The sequence below is a fragment of the Mirounga leonina genome, unplaced genomic scaffold, assembly GCF_011800145.1.
Source record: "Mirounga leonina isolate KUSES-001 unplaced genomic scaffold, KU_Mleo_1.0 Mir_104, whole genome shotgun sequence".
NCBI classification, from domain to species: domain Eukaryota; kingdom Metazoa; phylum Chordata; class Mammalia; order Carnivora; family Phocidae; genus Mirounga; species Mirounga leonina.
The window spans coordinates 4,190,650-4,198,651 of NW_023270231.1; positions in this window are offsets into that span (position 1 = coordinate 4,190,650).

The window sequence follows — 8,002 nt, forward strand, 5'->3', positions numbered from 1 at the left end:
TTTTTTAAAAAAAGATACAAGTATAAAAGTAGAGAAATACAAGCCATAGGAATGATATTTTATTAGATTCACTGATTATTTAGACTCTGAAAAGATTTTCAAGACAGGCTGGCTGACTTAAGTCTTATCATTTGAGAAGCGAGGAAACAAAATCCTAGAGAAGCAAGTTATTTGCCTAAAGTCACAAAGACCGTTAACGGCAAGTGGTGAGAGAGGGAGAAAGAGAATGAATGTAAGGTGCAGATGCACAAGGAGGACCAGAAACGGGCCTAGGCCACCAATCCAGATGCAGAAATAAGAGGAGGGGGTTTGTTGGGGGCCCTAATCCATCACTCAGCCTGGCGCGGGCAGGGAAGTCATGAGCCTGGCACCAGCCGCTGCGCTCTGGGGCTGCCTCCCTGCCTTGGGCGGCAGAAGGGCTGCAGGCTGAACCGTGACGTCCTGGGCCCGTGCTCCTCAACAGATGGCACCGTAAATCTGAGATATTCCACAGGAGAAAGACAAATGGGAATCAGCCGAGAAGGCTTGGAGCCTGGCATATGGAGTGGAATAAATAGAGGCCCAGCATTCTTATGGAGCCGTTCCTTCCTCCTGCTCTTAAATATCACACTTCTGAAGTCATCTCCCACTGGCCCTCACAGCAGCTGAATAGGTCCATAAACACAGTTCTCTCCAGGCAGAAGGAAACCGAAAACCAAGGCAGTACTCCTATAATGCCAGCCCACGGATAGGTGTGGGGATGTTTACCTTGAACTTTGCATAACTTCATCCCCCACCCAGCTCCTGCTGGTGACTCCCTGTCCTGACCCCCAGCCCCTACTCTTCCCTTCAGATTTTCTCAAACGTTTATTGATTCTTGCTCTATCCAAGGCACTATAATTTAGTCATTCCCTAGTCACTTATTCCTTCTTCACTGAGCAATTGCTTTGTGCCATACTCTGTTCTAAGGGACCGAGGCCACAGAGATGACTATGATGGTGACTTCTCTTCAAGAAGTTCAAGTTCGGTCTCAGGCTTTGGAAACCAAATAAAATGGTTAAAGGGCCCACTCTGCAGAGGTAGAGAAGCTCTGTAGGTACTGAGAAGACTTGGAGGTTGGTATCATTCTATCAGTGGTCTAATGAGCCCATTTATGACAACCTTCAACTGGGCTGTTTCGGAATGTCTGGTTTGTGATTGTTACACAGTTTTAAGAAAATGTTAAAATGGGGGTGCCTGGGTGGCTCAGTTGGTTAAGTGGCTGCCTTCAGCTCAGGTCATGATCCTGGGGTCCTGGGACCGAGCCCCGCATCGGGCTCCCTGCTCAGCGGAGAGCCTGCTTCTCCTTCTTCCTCTGCCTGCAGCTCTGCCTACTTGGGCTCTCTCTCTATCTCTCTGTCAAATAAATAAACAAAATCTTAAAAAAAAAAAAAAAAAGAAAATGTTAAAATGTTTTCACAGGGCACATACAGAAAATAAAGTTCATCTCTTACCAAGTATGCTGTAGTTTTGCCTGCCTTCTTGAATCCAGCTGCTTTGTTGCCTCTGGATCTTTATGCACACTGTTCTGATTTCACTGAATGCTCTGCCTTTCTCTTTGCATGGGCACCTCACTGCAAGCTTGCAGGTGTCAGCATAAATAACACCTCTCCAGGGAGACAGGATAGTGTAGTGGTTGAGTGTGGAGTCTGGAGCAGGCCTGCCAGGATTAAAATTCAAATCTGCTAACTGCTAGCTCCGTGATCTTGGACAAATTCCTTAACCTCTCTGTTATTCAGTTTCCTCTTTTAAAAAATGTAGGTTGTTAAGATATCTAGCCCATAGGATTATTCAGAGGTTTAAATAAGAAAATATAGGTAAAATATTTAGAGCAACATTCAATAAATACTGGGTTTTATTGTTCCTTGACCATCATATCTAAGCTGGTTTTCTCCTCTTATTCTCTGATACGCTTCCTTTTGGTTTCCACTATAGCATTCACCACACTTACATATAGCAATTATGTAAGGCAATTGTATATTTATTTACTTGTTAATTATCTGTTTCCTCACTAGATTATAAGCTCCACAAGGAGCTTCCCTTACCAAAGTATCCCTAGCCCCTAGTATAATACCTGGATATAGTAGATGCTAAATAAATATTTGTCCAACAAGTGAATGAGTAAGTGAATGAACAAATAAATGAACGCTAAACCAAAATATCCTTGGATAGTGGGGATATATAGAAGATGCAATGAGAAAGCTTTGTAGTGGGTATGAATTAAAGAAAAAAAAGTTGGGGATTGATCTTTGAAATATGGGGCTTGGAAATCATTCTGTCCTGGTTTCCTAACAAAGGAGAGTTCTGTGTGCCAGTCAAAATTCCACAGATTTTCCTATGTTGTAAGGGGCTTTTGGAGATATTCTGTATAGAACATGAAATATAGGGCGCCTGGGTGGCTCAGATGGTTAAGCATCTGCCTTCGGCTTAGGTCATGATCCCAGGATCCTGGGATCGAGTCCCACATCAGGCTCCCGGTTCAGCGGGGAGCCTGCTTCTCCCCCTGACCCTCTCCCCTCTCATGCTGTTTCTCTCTCGCTCGCTCTCTAAAAAATAAATAAAATCTTAAAAAAAAAAAAAAAAGAACATGAAATATATATGAAATATAGCACATCTCAAAAGGGGAAAAAATAGCTGTATCTTTTTCAGATACAGGTGAGAAGTTTGCATTGAATCATCCTAATGAAAATCAATATCCTAAAAGTTAAATTAAGTTGATGCAACTAACTATTCATTCAATCCAACTTGCTTATTAGCAAAAGCACCCAATCTACCACTGGGATCCCTGTTGCTAAGTTGCCTCAAGAAACAAATTGATTAATGGATTTTCTTTTTTCTAAACGCCTTTCAAGTTAGCAGGTCAAATAGCTAAGATTTCATTAGGGCTACTCTAGTCAGTGATAGCTGTGCAGTTTGGTTTCAAACACCCGATTTATAGATTGGCCTAAGCCCCACAGAATTGATTGTGTTTGGGGGGTTTTGGAAGCCTGCGCATTGTTATTAACGATCTATAAAGAATTTGGGGTCAGGAAGGGGGGCAGGAAGCCCTGCCAAGAAGGGCAGTTCAGTGAAATGAAGTGGTAGAGCCAACACACTCCTCTTTTCACCTTATGTTCTCAAAACCCCAATATATATTAAAATTGTCTGTGAATATCAGTAATGTTTTAAATGAGAACTTCTTACATGGGGAATTGGGAACCAGCAAAATACAGTTGCACGCTGATGGGGGATGCAGAAAGAACACAGAAGATGACAGTAAAACCCAATGGCTGAAATTTGATAGGGAAGAGTTTATTTTTGAAAACTGAGACTTGTCTTATTAAACTTAGTCAAGTCTTCAACTGTCTGCTTCATTTTGGTACCAGCAGGATTTTAAGGGAATAGCATTAGTACAGTAAAGGTAAAGATCTATATACCTATATATCTATACATGTATTTATCTGTATATGTATCTGTATCTTTGTCTATGGCTCTGTATCTACCCATACATAATTGTGGTCCATATCATGAACCAATACAGTGGGTGCATAGAAAATGATTTATTTTTTTATGTAGGGCTGAAGGAATTGAAACTGGGAAGACAGCTAGAAAACCGGTAGTGGAGAAGGAGGACCAAGAAAGCAAGGGTGGCTGAAGAAAGCCAAGATTCTATAACAAAAGATACCCAAAATAGGAAACTCCAGGATCCCGATGAACTTAATTTTCTAAGATAAACCAATATTTGAAACTGTTTCAGAAATTAGAGCTTCCCTCTGAATTTCCAGATATAGTTGAAAGTCCATAAATGATAAATTCCCAAGGTAGCTTTCTTTAAAGAATAATGTCAAATCCAATTTTTTAAGCTGGAACAGATCTTATAAATTCTATTTGAACCTTTCTAATAAACTTACAGAATTTTTAATAGTTTTACATTGATATGGAAGTTGCAGGAATTACAGAGAGTTCCTATATAGTCTGCTCTGTTTCCCTTATTGTTAACATTGCTATAGTACATTTGTCACAACTGATTAACCAATATTAATACAAAATCTCTTCATTTTGCAGACAAGGAAACTGAGTTCCAGAGGGTTAAATGATTTGTCCCTTGCCATGGTAAGGGGAGAACCAGGACCCGATTTCCTTGACTGTCAGCCAAGGGCTCTTTCTAGTAAACTGTGCTTCTCTATCTTGTGATTTCATACTTTTCTCTGTTATTGCTGATGAATCTTTACAAACAAATCTGGTTCAGAAATTCAAGGTGTGAAGTAGATAAAAACAGAGCCCTTGCGGGTAAAGTGTACCCCGCCTATCCCCTGGGGACACCTGAGGCATCTTTGAATAACTCTTAGGGCTCAAAGGAGGATAATTTGGCAACAGCTCAGCGGTTCAATAGCAGAACTTGTAAGTGAACCATCTGGCACCATCTGCCCTGTGAAGCTGGAGGTGGGACTCTGACAGCATGAGAAGGGATGTAGATCAGGTACAGAGGTCACAGGTGGGACATGCAATTCGGTAAGAAGTGTATTCTTCATTCTTTGAGATTAAACTGATTAAAGAAAGGGAGAATCAAGCATATTTGAGTTCGTATAAATCTAACTGCATCCATAGGGAAGATTGGCTGAAAGTGTGTTTGGGTTCTCTATTATGTATCCACTTTCTCTGCTTTCCCCATTCCTAGAAAAAAATTACTTCTTCCCCTTCCTTAATTTTTCCTTTTACTGGTATTGGCTAGAGGAAAAAGGAGTGAATAAAAGCGAAATAACAATAACAACAACAATAATAATAATGAAAATAAAAAAGAAAAGAGAGAGAATGCAAAAAAAAAAAAGACAGTATGACATGGGGCCTAAAGTTGCAGCCCAGAATGAGAAACATTTGGGTTTAATGCCCAGTATTGCCATACACAAACTGAATGATGTTGAGGGAGTTATTCAGTCTCTCTGTGAAACAGGAATGATAATCTTGTCAGGTGCTCCAGTATGTTGCTAAGGTAATTAAGTGAAATAACGGATCTAAATAGTTTTGCCCCCTGCTTGGGACATTGTCAAGTCTTGATAAACATTGGTTGTTAGTATTTTTACTAGTACTAGAACTGTTTGTATTATTACCAAAAGGTGAATAAATGCCTGAGAGTGAACAAGCAGCTTTTCAGAAGTCAATCTTTTGCTTTTAGTAGCCTTCTATAGAATGCTCACCTTTTCCAAAGGACTTGCTTTTCCCCTTGAATCTTTTTGACAATTACGTATTTATTTAGTAATAATAATAATACATTCTCTCATTCAAACAGTATGATTAAGTTGCCAAAATTGGATTAACTAACTTTATTTTTTATTATTATTATTTTTTTAAAGATTATTTATTTATTTATTTGAGAGAGAGAGAATGAGAGAGAGCACATGAGAGGGGTGAGGGTCAGAGGGAGAAGCAGACTCCCTGCCGAGCAGGGAGCCCGATGCGGGACTCGATCCAGGGACTCCAGGATCATGACCTGAGCCAAAGACAGTCGCTTAACCAACTGAGCCACCCAAGCACCCTATTTTTTATTATTTTTTAAGATTTTATTTATTCATCTGAGACACAGAGATATAGAGAGAGAGCACGAGCAGGGGGAGAGGGAGAGGGAGAAGCAAGTTCCCCGCTGAGCCAGGAGCCCTATGTGGGGCTTGATCCCAGGACTCTGGGATCATGACCTGAGCCGAAGGCAGACGCTTAACAATCTGAGCCACCTAGGCGTCCCTAACTAATTTATTTTATAAAGGTGTTGGGTTTTTTTGTTTGTTTGTTTGTTTGTTTTTAGTAGTCTGGTAGTCTACTGACTGAGCTATCTGGGCTATACGATCTTTTTTAGAAACAGAAATATTTGACTTTTGGCACTTTTCTTGAGCCAGTAATTTATTCAACAAGTATTTACTGAGTGCCCACCATGTGCCAGCACTGTTCTGGTCATTTGGGACACACAGAACAAAGATCCATCCCATGAGACAGAGCTAAACTTAAGATAGCAGTAATAGTAAATTATATGTCAGAAGGTGGTAAGTGCCATGGAAAAATAAAAAAAATATGTAGGACAGGATAAGGAGAATTGGGATCACAGAAGTTGGTTTTTTTTTTTTTTTTTTAATAATTGTTGAAACTTTTATTTTAACCATTATGTCACATTCCATAGTTCAGAAAGGTCCATAATTGTCTCTTGGGAGTTCTAAAGACTTTCCCCTGCAGAAGGTCACATGGAGAAGGATCTTGGAATCTTCTGGTTGCACTAGCAGTGTTCTTAACCACAAAGAAACCCAGGAGACCTCCTTGGGCCTTGCCTATGACCAGATATATATTTTTATTATATTACAAAGTGTGTTGATTTTATAGATAAGTTTGGGGAGAATCTTGATCAACACTCTTCAGAGTATAGGGATAGAGGGTACATACCTCCATATCATAAAAGCTATCTATGAAAAACCCACAGCAAATATCATTCTCAATGGGGAAAAACTGCGAGCTTTCCCGCTAAGGTCAGGAACATGGCAGGGATGTCCACTATCACCGCTGCTATTCAACATAGTATTAGAAGTCCTAGCCACAGCAATCAGACAACAAAAAGAAATCAAAGGCATCCGAATCGGCAAAGAAGTCAAACTCTCGCTCTTTGCAGATGATATGATACTCTATGTGGAAAACCCAAAGACTCCACCCCAAAACTGCTAGAACTCATACAGGAATTCAGTAAAGTGGCAGGATATAAAATCAATGCACAGAAATCAGTGGCATTCCTATACACCACCAACAATAGAGAAGAAAGAGAAATTAAGGAGTCGATCCCATTTACAGTTGCACCCAAGAGAAATCAGAGGTTGGGTTTTATTTTGTTTAGTTTTCAATCAAATGTGACCTTCTTAAGACCTCTTTGAGCTCTGCAGGCAGGCCTGAGCATCTGGAGATAACTAGATGCTAAAGGAGCTATCTTTCTACCACTCTTGGCTGGTTCTCCATTCTGTTGCCTTCTAAAGGGTCAGCTTTCCCTGCTCCAGCAGCCTATCTCACATACATAGCTCAATTCGTGTTGGATATCAATCCCAGAAGATCCTTTTTTTTTGGGGGGGGGGGGACCAGTCAGAACCAGGCCCATACAGTTACCTCTACTCAGAATCCAGGCAGAGGCAAAAAAAGTGATGTTCTAGAGCATGAGAAATTCCTCTCCTCCTGGTGGTTTTCTAGGATTATGGGCAAATGAGGAAACTCCATCCGGATGTTAGGTGGAGGTCCCTGGGTTTTCCAGCCCCTCTTGTAGGAATCCCAGCTTTCATTCCCAGGTGAGCTGCCAGAACACTCAAGCACAAGGTAGCATTATCATTAATCTCCCAACCGGGGCTCCTATTAATGTGTCACTGAAGCAATCTATTTTTTTTTAGACCAGTTCCCACCCCTTTGATATACTGGACATGTGTCAAAAAAAATCAGAGGCCATCCATATCTTATCTTACATTAGGAAGAGTCATGTAGAAATGTCCCTTCATTACCAGGACAGTCATGTCAAAAAGAATCGACTTATTGTCAACGTTTCTAACCTAACAATGTTAATGGAGCCTTTAGACATCCTTTCTCCTCATTTGTTTCTTAGATGCCTATCAAGGAGACAGTTGTGTGAGAGTTTCCAAGCTCTGGGGAGCCCTGTGTATGTGTATTAAATGACAGCACTCTAGGCTGCTTATTATAAAGGGTACCAGGGTAGGTGGGTAGATTTAGGTGGTGGGGAGAAAGCATGCTTTTGGCAGGGTACAAGGGTGGTGGGGGACTCCAAGCAAGACTCAAGCTCAAAAGCTAGCTATTGTTTCTCCCCCCACTCCTGTCCTCCCTCTAAAATTTTCCAGCACTGCCTAACAAATATATTTACTGAGTGAAGGTAGACTTTAAGACAGTTCCCAGCAAGGTTAAAATACTTCTCTCCCTTAATTCATATATGTCCGTCCTTCCTTCCTTCCTTCCTTCCTTCCTTCCTTCCTTCCTTCCTTCC